Genomic DNA, 17,291 nt, shown 5'->3' with positions numbered 1-17,291 from the left:
TTTGCAAAAATCAGCTCTGATTTCTTTCAGAAAATGTGATGTGTCCACGTTGAGTTTTGGGGCATTTCCTGTCGTGGGCACTAGGCGTACCCACACAAGTGAGGTACCATTTTTAGCGGGACACTTGGGGGGACAGCTGGGTAGGAGAAAATGTGTGGCTCCTCTAAGATTCCAGAACTTTCTGTCACCGAAATGTGAGGTAAACTGTTTCTTTGGCCAAATGTTGAGGTTTGCAAAGGATTCTGGGTAACAGAACCTGGCGAGAGCCCCACAAGTCACCCCATCTTGGATACCCCTAGGTCTCTAGTTTTGATAAATGCACAGGTTTGGTAGATTTCCCTAGGTGGCGGCTGAGCTAGAGGCCAAAATCCACAGGTAGGCACTCTGTAAAAAAACAGCTATGATTTCTTTGGGAAAATGTGATGTGTCCACGTTGTGTTTTGGAGCATTTCCTGTTGCGGTCACTAGGCCTACCCACACAAGTGAGGTACCATTTTTAGCGGGAGACTTGGGGAAATGCTGGGTAGGAGGAAATTTGTGGCTCCTCTCAGATTCCAGAACTTTCTGTTACCGAAATGTGAGGTAAACTGTTTCTTTGGCCACATTTTGAGGTTTGCAAAGGATTCTGGGTAACAGAACTTGGTGAAAGCCCCACAAGTCACCCCCATCTTGGATTCCCCTAGGTGTCTAGTTTTAAAAAATGCGCAGGTTTGGTAGGTTTCCCTAGATACCGGCCGAGCTAGAGGCCAAAATTGCAAGAAACATGTTGGATTTCAATGTTAAAATGTGATGTGTCCATGTCGATTTTTGGGGCATTTTCTGTTGCGAGCATTAGGCCTACCCACGCAAGTGAGGTACCATTTTTATCGGGGGACTTGAGGAAACACAGAATAGCAAAACAAGTGTTTTTGCCCCTTGTCTTTCTCTAAATTTTTTCCTTCCAAATGTAAGAGAGTGTGTAAAAAAAGACGGCTATTTCAGAAATGCCCTATAATTCAAATGCTAGTATAGGCACACCGGAATTCAGAGATGTGGAAATAACCACTGCTTCTCAACACCTTATCTTGTGCCCATTTTGAAAATACAAAGGTTTTCTTGATACTTATTTTTCACTCTTTATATTTCCGCAAATGAATTGCTGTATACCAGGTATAGAATGAAAACCCATTGCAAGGTGCAGCTTGTTCATTGGCTCTGAGTACCTAGGGTTCTTGATGAACCTACAAGCCCTATATATCTCGCAACCAGTAGAGTCCAGCAGACGTAACGGTATATTGCTTTAAAAAATCTGACATCGCAGGAAATAATTACACAGTAAAATGTGGAGCAAAATGGCGTTTTTTTAATCTCAATTTCAATATTTTTTTATTTCAGCTGTTATTTTCTGTAGGAAAACCTTGTAGGATCTACACAAATGATCCCTTGCTGAATTCAGAATTTTGTTTATTTTTCAAAAATATTTAGCTTTCTGGGATCCAGCATTAGTTTCACACCCATTTCTGTCACTAACTGGAAGGAGGCTGAAAGCACAAAGAATAGTAAAAATGGGGTATGTCCAAGTAAAATGCCAAAATTGTGTTGAGAAATTGTGTTTTCTGATTAAAGTCTGCTGTCCCTGAAAGTTGGGAAGATGGTGATTTTAGACCCGCAAACCCTTTGTTGATGCCATTTTCAGGGAAAAAACCACATGCCTTCTTCAGCAGCCCTTTTTTTTAAAAAAAAAAAAACATTTTCGCTGTATTTTGGTTAATTTCTTGGTCTCTTCCAGGGGAACCCACAAACTCTGGGTACCTCTAGAATCCGTAGGATGTTGGGAAAAAAAGGACGCAAATTTGGTGTGGATAACTTATGTGGGCAAAAAGTTATGAAGGCCTAAGCGCAAACTACCCCAAATAGCCAAAAAAGGGCTCAGCACTGGAGGGGAGGCCCAGCAGCCAAGAGGTTAAACAGATTGGCACATAACTCCTAATAAAAAAAAAAGGAATCAATAGGGACTAAATCCATTCCATGGAGTTTCCCTTTTTAGGTCTCCCTTGCGTGAGTGCATGTGTAGTAGCGCAAGCACTCTCGCTTGCGAGAAATATTGCATTGAATAAGGGGATTGGAACTCACCCATTGCTAACCATTCATGGGCTTCATTGGCACTCTCATTTGCTGTCTCTTAATCGTCCAGCGCGAGCGGTTTTCATTTCCTATTCTTTCAGCGTAAATACAAAGCGAGCACTGATAGTTTGATACCGATTAAGCTCCTTCAGCTGCTGGTGCTGTGACAGAGGTACTATTTTTTAAAAAACGTATTCCCTTCTTTCTTTTTCTTTGACCCCCTCTATGTTGCATCATCTTCTCTCATCAGACCCTTGTTGGTTCTTCACTTACTACACCCCGACAGAGTTGCTTCTTCCTAAAAAGCGATGTGACGCAGACAGCACTGGCCACTTCATAACGCTTTTTTACCACCCTGTTATCCACCGTCAGACACACTCCTATTGTCCCGCAGAACACTTGATTGTCTGCAAAGATGTTTACACCCCCACAGGATCGCTGCTCTTCCCTCATCAATCATATGTCACTATGGTGTAATACATGCCTGATAATGTGCGCTGGTGGGCTCCGATTATTTGTCAACGTTCACTGACTCAGAGAACTCACTTGTTGACCTGGGGGGCATGGCAGACAGGCCCTAACCTTTTGCGTGAAGTAAGGGCCAAACTATTAGGGCAACGAGGCAGCCCACTAACCTGTTGAGGTACATTTGGGGACATATTCACTGAATTGACATTTTTACTCGCCCATTTGAGACATTTAAATGCTCGACCTGTCAATGATGAACAATCTTACCTTTAAGTGTGTAGTGAGAGAGCGCTTTTATGACAGTACATTGGTGAGTATACTCACAAGAATCTTGCCTGTCAGCCGCAGTGGGCGTGGCAAATGGGAAGAGAGACTGTTTCACCTCTAATTAGTGGATAAATCAGTGGCAGATGGTCTCTATCTCTGGGGGCGTAGCTCCAGTGGGGGTGTTTGAGGTGTTACACCCCCTTAATAAATGTATTCTGTAGTAAACAGTTGGGTAGGGGTGCTTTAAAGTGGGTATGGAGAGGCGTTTGTTGAATTTTACTTGGGATTTTTACAAACACATGCAGACAAAAACAAATACTCTTGTCTCTGTTTTAAAGGTCCTAAAAATAGTTATTTTACAAAATGCTGAGTTATAAATACCCCTCACAATCTGCACTACTCTCTCTTTCTACTGCTCTTTATGGCCCCTCTCCTGTACTACTTCTTGTATAATGTATTTTAACCAGTGTGATTGTTGGGAAATCTGAAGCTCACCCCTAACCCCCTATCTCACTGGCCAAGCTACGCCCCTGTGTACACACATTAGCTGACCACCACATGGGCGTGGGGAATCACCTGAGAGTCGATTTTTTTGGGGGGGTTTAAGCACTGTTCATCTCTGCATTTCCGGACCCATACTTTTATGCCTTCTGGTACTTTGTAGCCAGTGCAGAAGGGAGCAGCGAGGTGACAATCCTGCACCCCCATATTTAGGTTGGAGGGCTCCTCTTTCTACAATAGATCTTCATAATTCTCAACTCCCCTTACTTTTTCCTCCACAACTGACCCTGTGTTCATTGCAAGACTTTGACCTTGTTTATGTTATTTTTTATGTTATTTAGAGATCGGCGAGCCACTGAAAGATGAGCGTGAAGCCTGACAGTGACTCACCTCGAGGTCCTGTTGCTTTCTGCCTGCCACTTTCCCTCTACTAATGATGTCACATAAAGGCCAGAGGTGCGTCTGATCAACAATCCTGTGGTTCTTGGCAAATCACTTAGGGGGTTATTCCAACTTTGGAGGAGGTGTTAATCCGTCCCAAAAGTGACTGTAAAGTGACGGATATACCACCAGCCGTATTACGAGTTCCATAGGATATAATGGACTCGTAATACGGCTGGTGGTATATCCGTCACTTTACAGTCACTTTTGGGACGGATTAACACCTCCTCCAAAGTTGGAATAACCCCCTTAATCTCTCGGTGCCTGTAAACATTGCATGTGATCTTGTGTAATGTATTTGGTGCTCCTGTTGAGCGCTCCAACACCTTTGGGTCGAGTTCAACCTATATATAAATTGTTGAAAAAAAGCTCAGAGGTAAAAATAAAGCGTTAACACAAAAAAGGAAACACAGATACCTGATTAATAAGCTATCTGTACAACGTAAGACTAGAAAAATTTGATAATTTGTGGTTTCCCTGCTTAAATTATGTGCAAATATTTTATTTTTCCAAAACACCTTTTTCTTCTCTATCCCCGTATGAAATCACTTTCAAATATGTGAATTCAGAATACCATTAGTACAAAAACCTAGTGTGCTTGATTTAATAGACTATAGTGTTGCTCTATATTTGGGCCATGTACAGGGTTTACATGACAGCTATCTCAGTTCAATAATGGTTTATTATCTGTGCAGCGCTATGATGTGACATATTAACATCAAAACTTCCATATGTTAAAAGAAATATACTTTTTTGAATTCTGAACAGATTTTATCATATTTTGTATGACTTTTGTTGTATGATTTTCATAGCAAATAATTTCTGTGTTGCGCTCCTGCAGAAGCAATAAGTGCCGAGCCAGGTCCTTGGCTCCACTCCGATTCTGCCTGTTCATTTATTGGCTCACCTACCGCTAGTTATGACCATATGTTGGTGTTTGGGCAAAATAAATTTGTGTGAGAGCATCAAGGTGTGGGTGTACGTGCATGTTGTGTTGTGAGATTGCGTGTGTCTGGATGTATGTTTGTGAGTGTTGCTGTGAGTGTGTATGTAGGGAGGGGGAGGGTGGGGGAGGATTCTAGGGAGGGGGGTATGGGAGACCCCTATCAGTGCCAGGGAAGGAATTCCCTGGCACTGCTAGTGCCTACCGCCATGGTTTCAGTGGCGGTACCGAAACCACTGAAACCATGGCAGTAGGCGGGGTCATAGTGCCATGGGCGGCCTAGTGACGGCCACCGTGGCGGTCGGTGTGGTACATTGGCGGTTTGGCTCTGGCCAAACCGCCAATGTCATAATAGTGGAGGTAGGTACCGTCAGCCTGTTGGCGGTAATACCCCCACTATTCCACCGACCGCCAAGGTTGAAATGAGGGCCTTAGTTCTGTCAATATAATATATGAGGACTCGTTTAACATCTAACGTATGGCGAGCTTGTTCTGCAACGAAGTCAGGTTGAGGGAAAAATACAGAAAGTTCTACAGATTGTTTGAGATGAAACTGTGAAACCACCTTTGGGAGAAACTTAGGATTGGTGCGGAGTACAACCGTATTTCTGTATATTTGGAAGGGTCCTTTCAAGGTTAGTGCCTGAAGCTCAGTGATAAGTCTAAAAGAAGTGATGGGGACCAGAAAAATTACCTTCCAGGATAGAAACTGGATGGTTTCAAATGGAGGGCCCATTAATCTTGTCAATACGTTAAGATTTCATTTCGGGGCTGGTGTGACCCAAAGAGGAATTACTCTTTTAAGACGTTCCATGAAGGCTTTAGTGACCGGAAATAGTCTGTGTTACTATTGCCTGTTCTGAAATTAAGTGGCTACACCCAGTCATAAGAATATGAAGGCTAAACCAGAAGTTTGTAAGTGAAAGAGGCAAGGGACAATGGACCTCATTATGACATTGGCAGAAAAACCCACTTACTGCCATGCTGACTGCCGCCAACATACCACCGCCATGGCAGATATTCGTTCATCATATTATGACACATACACACCAATCCGTCACTATTCAGCCACACACACAAATCCGCCACACCGAAGGTCAGTGATAAACTGGTGGTATCAAAACCCACACCGTTACACCAATAGAACAACGCCCACCACATTATGACCCACAAATCACCATGGCAGACATTCAATGGCAGTAAACCACTGGCGTAACTTACCGCTCGCTGAAAATACACACACACATACAAAACAACACCACATTGGTCAATTGAAATAACACACACCTGACACCCATACACACACCACACCCACACCACTAAAAAACACCCACCCACATTACCCACAACCCCTTACCATTACAAACCATTGGCACAAGACAGACACCACGACTACAGACAAAACCAGAGCCACACACCACCTACACCTATACACCACCCACGCACCCCACATCACACACCCCAACACATCACCCTACACGCTCTCACCTACACAACAACCATGGCACCACAAAGACACCCCAGGTTCTCAGAGGAGGAGCTAAGGGTCATGGTGGAGGAAATCATCCAGGTAGAGCCTCAGCTATTTGGAGCACAGGTGCAGCAGATATCTGTTGCTAGGAAGATGGAGCTATGGCAGAAGATCGTGGACAGGGTCAACGCCGTGGGACAGCAGCCAAGAACAAGGGATGACATCAGGAAGAGGTGGAACGACCTATGGGGGAAGATACATTCCCCACTGCAGCAAGACACCAACTCGCTGTACAGAGGACTGGCAGTGGTGCCCTACCTCCTCCCCCACAACTAACAACATGGGAGGAGCAAGTCTTGGCAATCATGCATCCTGAGGGCCTGGCCGAGGTAGCAGGAGGACTGGACTCTGGTGAGTCAACTCTATACTACTACTACCCCCCTACCTGCATGCCATCACATACCCGTACCCTCACCCCCATCACTTCACCACCTCACACCCCCCCACCATCACATCTCACTCATCCCAGTGCCAAGCCCTGCATGCCATACCAATGCATGGACACCACTCTCAGACCTGCATGGACACCCATCACTAAAGCATGCACACTAGAGAGAACTAATCATCCCACCATACACCAACGTACACAAGTGAAAGATGCCAGGGCAAATACAAAGAGGACAACCCACTGATGCACAATATGTCACAAACAATAACACTGCATTTACATCCCCACAGGTACCCCAGCCAATGTCAGCGGGGAAGAGGTGCTAGCACTATCCAGTCCCCCCACAGAAGAGGCCCACAGTGATGACAGCAACTCTGGTCGCCTGGATCTGGATGACCAACCTGGCCCATCAGGGACCTTTGGACAGCCGGTTACCCAGGCCCATTCACACACCACCACAGAGCCTCCCCCATCTGGAAACACCACCACAGCACCCACCCAGCGTACCCATACCTCTGTCCCCAGGACACATCAATCAGCAGTGTAACCACCACTACAGGGACCCCAGGGCACACCTCATACCCAAGACAATCAGGGACCTCTGGTCAGTGGCAGTGGGCACACAGTTCCGGGGACAGAGGCACAGGACAACAGGGGAAACTAGGAGGAGTGCTGTACGCCAGGGGAGGACAGGCCCAGGGAACCGACTCTCCAGGAGGCTCTGGCAGAGATCCTGGGTGCATACCAACATTCCCAGGATACGCTGGGCCAGATCCTGGACAACGTGCAGGAGAACAGGCGGCTGCAGGAGGGACAATACCAGGGGATCAGGGAGGACTTGCAGGCAATCAACACCACCCTGGTCTCCATAGCAGGGGTGCTGGCAGACATGGCCAACTTTATGAGGGAGGCATTCTCACAACAGTGGGCCCCTGCCACTAGCCAGACATCTGGACTGTCTTCCACCTCCGCTGCCGCTAGTGGACAGGAGGCCCGCCACAGGACCAACAGACCACCAGCACCCCTCCCCCTGCAGAAGGTGAACCACCCCGCAAACATTCCCTGCAATCCAGGCAGAAGCCAGAGACTATTGCCAAGACCCCCGCCAGGAAATGAGACTCTCCTGATTGTCACCCTTCTGTCCCTTCCTATGTCCCCTTGGACAATTCACCTGTGCTACAAATAGACTGGAACAATACCCTGGACATTCCTCCATCATCACCCCATCCCATTGCACTTGCCCCTCTTCTTCTTAGCACTTAAATAAACACACTTTGAAAACATACAAGTATGGAGTGTGTCAAATATTTTAAGGATGTATTCGTTTAAAGAGGTTCAAACATTGCAATTCAACTGTACAGTAATGTTGACATAGTAAAGACCTGTGGCTGGCTGCAGTGATCACACCAGGACTGATGGTAGGGCACCAACATCTGCAAAATGAGTTGCCACAGGGTACAGTGAGTGGGCATAGAAGTGGGAATTAACAGCATGCCAGTGCCATAGATAATTCAAAAAATGACAATGAAATGTGAAATAACACTGTCTTACCTGTGTGTCATTGGAAATATTGTTGAATCACTGCAGTTCTGTTGTCCTCATCCTCTGCCTCCTCATCCTCACTGTCCACAGGGTCCACTGCTGTCACACGGCCATCTCCAGCCTCCTCCTCCTGCAGAAAAGGCATATGGCATCTCAAAGCAAGGCTGTGCAACATGCAGCATGCCACGATTATCTGGCAGACCTTCTTGGGTGAGTAGCACAGGGATCCACCTGTTAGATGAGACACTGGAACCTGGCCTTCCGGAGGACAAAGGTACATTCGATAATCCTTCTTGTTCGCCCATGTACCTCATTGTAACGTTCTTCTGCCCTTGTTCTGGCATTCCTCAAAGGGGTCAGTAGCCATGATAGGTTGGGGTAACCAGAGTCACCTGCAAATATCGAGGGACAACATTTATCCACACACTATCCTATATGGCCCACACCATACCCATACACCAACATCTACTGGGTGGGACTCAGGGCTCACCTATTAGCCACACCCGGTGCCCCTGTAGTTGGGCCATCACATTTGGGATGCTGCTATTCTTCAGGATAAAGGCATCATGCACAGACCCTGGATATTTAGCATTGACATGGGAGATGTACTGGTCCCCCAAGCACACCATCTGCACATTCAAGGAGCGAACATTCTTTTGATTTCTGTACACCTGTTCATTTTGATGGGGGGGGGGGGGGGAATGCAATATGTCATCCATCAATTTGCCCAATTATGTTGGTGATAGGTCTCATTGCATAGAAGTCAGTCTTCACTGTGGCCTAATCTTAAACGTTGAGGAAAACAATGTAGCTGCACATGTGTTTAATCAGGGCAGACAACACTCTTGTCAGCATTATTGAGAACACTGGCTGTGACATTCCTGCTCCCAAGCCCACTGTCACATGGAAAGAACCAGTTGCCAAGAAATGGAGCACAGACAGGACTTGCACAAGAGGGGGGATCCCAGTGTAGTGACGGATAGCAGATATCAGGTCAGGCTCCAGTTGGGCACACAGCTCTGTGATTGTGGCCCTGTCAAGACTATAGGTGAGGATAATGTGCTTGTCCTCCATTGTTGCGAGGTCCACCAGGGGGTATGTCTCCATCTCCTTTTCATCTGCAGCGGTTGCAGTCTAAGGGACAAAAGAGTGAAGAGCAGGTCACAAACTGTAAATTGGAGACACAACAGTACATTGCATGATGTTAACAAGTAATGGGTAAGTGGGATTTGTCCTGTATGTCCTATTTTTTACTGTGATGCAGTTATTACCAGGGCCTGCCTGCCCCCCTCCCCCCCAGAAATGGTGTTCGCCTGTCCTGTGTGGAGGGACAGGTGGAAGTGAGATAATTCCGCTGACGTTCTGCGCCGTTGTGGAAGGCGGTCGTGAACCGCTGTGCAACTCCTCATTGGCTAACATTGGGCCCTATGGGGTACAGTGGCCAATGGTGATGTACGCCGGTGACGATGGTATGCATCGCCATGGACTTGACCGCCATTTTCTATCTGATCACTCACTTGCTACCTGACCTTCAACAGGAGAGGACCTACACTGCATGTGCTGCTGTGACCTGTGTCAGGAACCTACCATGGCTCGTGTGACTGGGGAAAGGACCCCTGCCTTCACCTTGATGGAGTTGGAGCGAGTGTTGGATAGGGTCCTACCCCGGTACGGACTGCTGTATGGGCCTCCAGACCAACAGGTGAGTACACTGTGAGCATGATGCATGTGGCATGAATGCATGGAGTTGTGTGTGACGGCCTTGTGTAGGGGGCGTGGGTGGATGTCCCCTGGGCGGTGTGCAGCTTGTGTGCTGGGCCCTGTGTGTTTAAATGGCGATGTGAAGGGGTATGGTGGGCCATAAGTATAAGAGGAAGGACGGTCTGACTGATACCATTTCCTGTGTGTATTTCTCTGCAGGTCAGTGCCCATCAAAAGAAAGGTATATGGCATGCTATCGCCAAGGAGGTGCGGACCCTGGGGGTCTATGGCAGGCGGAGCACCCACTGTTGGAAAAGGTGGGAGGACCTGACACGCTGGGCATGGAAGACGGTGGAGGCCCAGCTGGAGATGGCCTCTCAATGAGGAAGGGGTACCCGTCGAACCCTGCCCCCCCTGATGGCCTGCATACTGGCGGTGGCCTATCCAGAGCTGGATGGGTGCTTGAGGGCATCACAGCAGCCACAAGGGAGTGAGTACAGTACCCATCATCACTACTTACCCATGGTAGGGGGGTACTCGGGTGGGGGATGTGTGTCAATGGGTGCCCCTAGGCCAGGCCTGACATTGCAGAGTAGGTCCAATGGTGTGCAGGGTTCTGAAGTGATAATCCTGCTACCCAGCTTGTAGGCATCCACAACTGGTCAGGGCTGTGTGGGTCCAAGTTGTGCTGATTATGGCGGTATTTTCCCCTCCCCTTACCTTGGTGGCTAGCATTATCATAGGTAGTGCATTGCATAGTGCGTAGGGTTGTTCCCTGTGTGTGAGGGTGCTGTGTACACCAATGGTGGTGTTGGTGCAGCCACTGACCAAGTGTATCCTTTGTCCTTCCCCCCCACCTTTTGTTTTGTCATCCTGTCCTTATGTGCATTAGCATCATCTGGCGGAGGAGCAGAGGCACCGGCGATGGAGGGAACTGCATCCCACAGGACCCAGGAGGCAGAGTCCACTAATGCTGAGGGCACCAGTGGGACGGAGGGTGAGGGGAGCACCACAGCTGAGACTGGCGGGGACAGTTCAGACACAGATACCTCCTCCGATGGAAGCTACCTGGTGGTGGCAGACACTTCTGTGCTCATCCCAGCTACAGGTACATCCGCCACCCCGTACCAGCACCACCCTCCCAGCAGCCCCTCATCGAGTTGCCCATGCCCCCTCACCCAGGAAGGTGGGCATCTCTTTCCCCCCCCCAGGCACCTCAGGCCCTGCCCCAGTTAGCCCTGCTGCCCTGAGTGAGGAGGCTATTGACCTCCTGAGATCCATCTCTGTTGGGCAGTCAACCATTGTGAATGCCACCCAGGGGCTGGCAGCCCAAATGCAACAGACAAATGCATTTCTGGAGGGCATTCACACTGGTTTGGCGGCCCAACAGAGATCAATCCAGGCTCTGGCCTCCTCTCTGATGGCAGCCATTGTCTCCGTTTCTACCGTCCCCCCTCCAACTTCCTCTTCCCAATCCCATTCCCCTTAACCCCAATCTATCCCAAGTACACAGGCAGACGAGCATGCACACAGGACAACACACAAGAGTGGCACAGGCAAACCTAAGCACCACACATCATCCCACAGGCACTCACACAAACACCATCCAGATGCAGACATACCAACATCAACTGCCTCCACTGTGTCCCCCTCCTCCTCCTCCCTCCCAGTTGCATCTACACACACCTGCATGCACTACATCCTCATCCACTACCAGCACCACCACCACACATAGCAGAACACACACCTCCCTTGCACATACCTCTACAGCAGCCATGCACATGTCCCCTGTGTCCTTTCCCACTGTGTCTGCCCCCCTCCCAAGGTACACAAATGCAAGCACTCAGACACCCAACAGCCATCCACCTCACAACAGCATCCAGCCCATGCACCTGCACCCAAATACCTAATACCTAAGAAGCTTTTCCTCTCCACCATTGACCTCTTCCCTACCCCTCCCCCACCGTCCTTCACGTCTGGCCAGGGTGCCAAAAACCCAGGCAAGCACCTCAGCCACCCAGTCCATAGAACCAGTAGTTTCCACACCCACTCGTGATGGGAAAGGATCCAGGGTACCAGGCAGCCTCAAAGTAAGTGTGCCTGCCCAAGCTGCTGCCCGGAAGGGCAAGGAGCCTGCTCTAGCTGCTTCCTGGGAGGGCAAGGAGCCTGGCCCAAGTGCTGCCCGGAAGGGCAAGGAGCCTGCCCCAAGTACTGCTAGGAAGGGCAAGGGGCCTGCACCAGCAGGCAGGAAGGACAAGGGGCCTGGTGCAGGGACTCAGACAGAGCCCCCACCACCAACCATGGTTGTGCAGCCATACAAGGCTGCAGGGTATTGGCTGGAGCCTCCCTCCACCACCACCAGCTGCACCACCACCACCAGCAATGGGAAGCTGTCCGAGGCTGCAGGGGATGGGGTGAGCCTCCCCCCACCACCATCACCAGCAGCAGCACCACCAGCAGTGGGCAGCAGTCCGAGGCTGCAGGGGATGGGCTGGAGCCTCCCCCCACCAGCAGCTGCAGTACCACCAGCAGTGGGCAGCCGTCCGAGGCTGCAGGGGATGGGCTGGAGCTTCCTCCCACCAGCAGCAGCAGCACCTCCCACCACCAGCAGCAGCAACACCACCACTGAGCAGCTGTCACTGCCGGCAGATGGTATGTAGTCCTGCTTCCATGGGCTGCTGTGGGGCCTGCCTCCTGCAAAGCTAGTGGGTATGACACCCACCTGAGAGACTGTGACCTTGCACTCCCCAGGATCAAGAGCGCAGGGAACAATGCCCCCTCCAGAGCATGTAGGCAAATCACCCACTTGAGAGACTGTGGCCTTGCACTCCCCAGGACCAAGCACAGGGCATGCTGCCCCCTCCAGAGCATGTAAGCAAGTCACCCACTTGAGAGACTGTTGCCTTGCACTCCCTAGGATCAAGCACAGGGCATGTTGCCCCCTCCAGAACTAGTGGTTTTGTTCCATCTGCCGGCTGAGGTGCCTTACTGTCCCCGTCCTCCTGAGGTGCCTGCCTATTTTCCAACTGATGCCCCTGCAATGTACTTTCCGTGTTGGCGCAGATGACAAGTGGGGCCTTGGACTTTGGACTGTGGCCTACGCACAATGAGGACGGGCAGTGTTCCTTGAACTGTACATATGTATATACTATGAGATTGACTTTTCGTATTTCTACTGTGTTGTTATTATTACAGTTACTTTAATATATTCCTGTTGTCCTTGCATTATTCCTCAGGGGTACGGGGTAAATATGTTTTATTACTGCAGCTGATTGTGTGTAGGGTGTTGGGGGTGTGTGTATCACTCTCTTTTTCCTCCCTCCTCCCTTGTGTGCTAGGTGGCTGTACTCACCGTGGTCGTCTTTGCTGGCATTGGTGTTCGTGGTGGAGCAGGACGTAGAATATCATAGGAAATATTTGAAGTTCAGGCTCCATGGCGGCGTGGTTCTTCCTTGTGTCTCCAATGGTGAGTCCTCTACCTTCTGTGATGTGTTTCCGCCAGGCTTTTGATGTTGTTGGTACCGCCCCGGAAAAGGTGGCGGATTGATGTGTCTTAATATGGTGGGCGGAACTTTGACTTCCGCCGTGGTGGCTGTTGTATCCACCTTGGCGGTCGGTGTCGTGAAGTGGCTGTCTATCTAAGTTGTCACCGCCATGGTCATAATTTGGCAGTAGTTACCGCCAGCCTGTTGGCAGTATTACCGCCACTTCATCACCAACCGCCAGGGATGTAATGAGGGCCAATGTCTTGTACTTTGGCTGCTAAGGGATCAATTTGTTTGGAACGACAATAGTGAACAAATCACTTCCATTTAGCAATGTAACAGGCATGAGTAGTATGTCTGAGTACTTTTTTGAAGAATGTTCCTGCATTCTAGTGAGAGATTCAGGTATCCAAATTCTAGGACTTCTGGGAGCCACATCGCAAGTTTGAGAAAGCTGGGATCCAGGTGCCTGATTTCTCCATGCTTCTGCGTGCAAAGGTCCTGTTTGTTGGGGAGTGTTTCATGCAGGACCACTGAGAGTTTAAGGAGGGTGGTGAACCATGGCTCTCATGCTCAAGTGGGAGCCATCAGAATCGGGGTGAGAGAGGTCTGCCGAAGTTTGTGAACCACAAACAGAAGCAGAGGGAGTGGAGGAAAAGCATAAGCAAATATCTCTGACCAACTCATCCACAGTGCATTGCCCTTGGACTGTGGATGCGAAGAGGTGAAGTTTGGGTATTTGGTGTTTACTGCTGTGGCAAAGAGATCCATCTCTGGTCGTCCCCAACACTGGAAGTAGTGGTGGAGGACTTGTGGTTGGAGTTCCCACTCTTGGACTTGTTGCCGCATCCTGCTGAGTAGGTCAGCAAAGTTGCTGTCCACTTCCGACAAGTATTTCGCAAAGTGTCGGATTCTGTCATGGAGAGCCCATTCGCAAATGTTCTGGGCTAGGTGAGAGAGCTGAGGGGATCTGGTGTCCCCTTGGATCTGAAGGTAATACATGGTTGTCATGTTTTCCGTCTTGTTGAGGACTACCTTCCCAATTAGATGAGGAAGAAGAGCTTTCAACGCAAGGTGAACAGCTAGTAGCTTTATTTATTTGGAGAGTTCACTGACTGGGATTCCACTGACCTTGGACAGTCAAATTCTGTGAATGTGCTCCCAATCCTGTAAGGAAGGTGTCCATTGTTATGGTCCTCTGTGGACTAAGGTCTAGGAATGGCTGCCCCTTTAATAAGTTGTTGGTGTTCCACTTTTGCAGAGAGTGGCAAGTTTGATGGCTGATCAGCACTAGATCTTTCTGTTGACCCTCCCCTTGAGACTGTGATGTGGTAAGCACTCCTGTAATGGACACACGTGTAGCCTGGCATGGGGCACTATAGTGATGCATGAGTCCGTCATGCCTAGGAGGCGCATAACTGTCCTGACTCTAACCTGTTGATTTGGTTGAAATAAAGGAATGAGTGCCTGAAAGGATTGTATCCTGACGGCATTTGGGTAGGCTATGCCCATCTCTCACTTGAGAATTGCCCCTAGATAAGTTTGAATCTGAAAGGGTTGGAGGTGAGATTTTGAAGAGTTGATGGTAAATCCTCGTTAGTGAAGTAGGTTGATGGGGACCTGAGTGTGTTGGTGACATTTTAGACAAGTGCCACTCTTAATAAGCGAATCATTCAGATAGGGATCTGGATGCCCTGTCTGCATAGGTGAGCGGCCACTACCGAAAGACATTTGGTGAAGACCCTCGGTGCGGTAGTGACTCTGAAGGGGAGTACTTTGAACTGGTAATGCTGTCTGCTTACTATGAATCTGAGGTACCAGCGATGTGCTGGATGGATTGGAATGTGGAAATAGGCATCCTTGAGGTTGAGTGCGGCCATGAAGTCGCCTTGCTGTAGTAGTGGGATGACATCCTGAAGAGTGACCATGTGAAAGTGCTCTGAGAGAATATTTTCGGTTAAGGGCCTGAGATCCAAGATTGGTCTGAGGGACCCATACTTTTTGGGAATAAGGAAGTAAAGCAAGTAAACTACCATGCCCTGTTGATGGTGAGGGACGAGTTCTATAGCCCCTTTTTGGAGGAGCGCTTGGGCCTATGTAACCTTTGGTGTTGTGGGGAGAGTTTGTTTTTGCGAGGTGGAATGTTGGGAGGTGTGGAATTGAGCTCCAGACGATAACTATGTTGGATAATATCCAACACCCACTTGTCAGAGGTGATTTTCTACAAAGCGGGAAAGAACCCATAAAGACAACCCCAACTGGTATTATCTGATCGTTGGGAATGAGAGGTAAGCCAGGGCTCATTGTTAGTGGCAGATCCGCCTTTGTCACTGCCTTTTGAATTCTTACCTCTGTAGGAGCCTCGAAAATAGCGTCTGGAGAGGTGTTTTGTGATTTTGGCCAATAATAGAGATTTCGGGAGAAGTGGTCTTGGATCCTCCACTCTAGGATGAGCATTGAAAGGAACCGCAATGGGAATAGGTTAGAAGGGCACCCCTATTGCTTTCACTTTTACATTATCAATTTTCATTTTTTTCTAATAAGATATCTACCTGCTGGGCCAAAACAATGTTCTCCATCAAAAAGCAGATTAAGTAGGTTTTGCTGGACTTCCGGTTTGAATCCAGGGACACAGAGCCAATCATGCCTATGTAAAAGGACCCCCATAGCAGCAGTATCTGCAGTATCTAGGGCACAGCAAGGTTTGCTTCCCTTCAGAGATGATCTCATAGCTTCTCTTCTTGTGTTAATCTGAGAGATATTGCAAAAGTTCCTCCACTTCGTCCCAGTGGGCCAGTCATATTGAGAAAGCAGCCCAATAGAATCAGCAATCTACCAATGATTAGCCAATTATGCAGCTAGCCTCCTTTCTGCAGCATCTATCCTTTTACTTTCCTTATCTGGTGAAGGGGCATCACTAGTGCTCTGAGAGTTGGCCCTTTTTTGTGCAATAGCTACCATTAGTGAGTCAGTTGAAAGCTGGCCCCGGATGTAGAGTGGGTCAGTTGGGGAGGCCTTGTATTTCTTATACATCCTTGGTGTAATGACCCTAGCTTGAACAGGGTCGTGGAAGATGTCTAGTGTGTGACAGAGCATGTCTTTGAGCATGGGGAGGTACTGAGCAGAACGCTGTGTGGAGGTTTCAAAAGGAAATCATCCTCTAAGGGCTCAGTAGGCAGGTCCACTTTATGGAAAATGACAGCCATACCAATGAGGTTGCGGTAGGAAGTGGTATCATCGGGAGAGGGGGGTTCTGCTGGGTATAGGTCAGGATTTGTATCTGCTGGGAGACCAGTAACGCAGGTACCCCACGACTCATCATGCGGTGGGATGTAAAAAGTGCTGCCATGGTCCTGTCCCCCTATATCTGGATGATCTGACTTTTGAGGTGTGTACGATGTAGGGTCAGCTAGAGAAGCAGGAAGTTAGGATGATTGCTTTGGAGCAGGTAGGGGTGGTTGAATAGTGAAATGCAAAGAGCTTGTAGCCTTGTCCATTCTCATTCACTGCTTTGGGGGAGGTGGCATGTCCAAGGCTTCTTCAAAGGACAGTTGCTGTTTAATTGGCGTGTATGTGGATGGATCATCGGGTGTTTCTGGTGCTTGTTGGTTTCTTCTTGTAATATATAAAGAATTAGTTTGATAGTCCACGATCCATGGCTGAACTTTCTGCTGGGCACCGATGGTCTCAACTCTGATGCCGATGGTTTCTTGTGTTTCGACGCCAAAGGTGTCAGCTCCGAAGGTCGGACGACTCTGAGGCAGGAGCAGCCGGTGTCAAAGTAGTCGCCATAGATGTTTCCTCTGGCGACGGGCTGGGTGTTACATCTGAAGATGTTGGTCGGTGCTGAGCATGGCCCGAAGGTAGTGGTAGCCCAGCAGTCTGTCTCTGGTGCTCTAGAGTAACTGTTCATCCCTTTAA

This window comes from Pleurodeles waltl, chromosome 3_1 (assembly GCF_031143425.1).
Source record: "Pleurodeles waltl isolate 20211129_DDA chromosome 3_1, aPleWal1.hap1.20221129, whole genome shotgun sequence".
Classification (NCBI taxonomy): Eukaryota; Metazoa; Chordata; class Amphibia; order Caudata; family Salamandridae; genus Pleurodeles; species Pleurodeles waltl.
Note: the sequence above shows the minus strand (reverse complement) of the source record.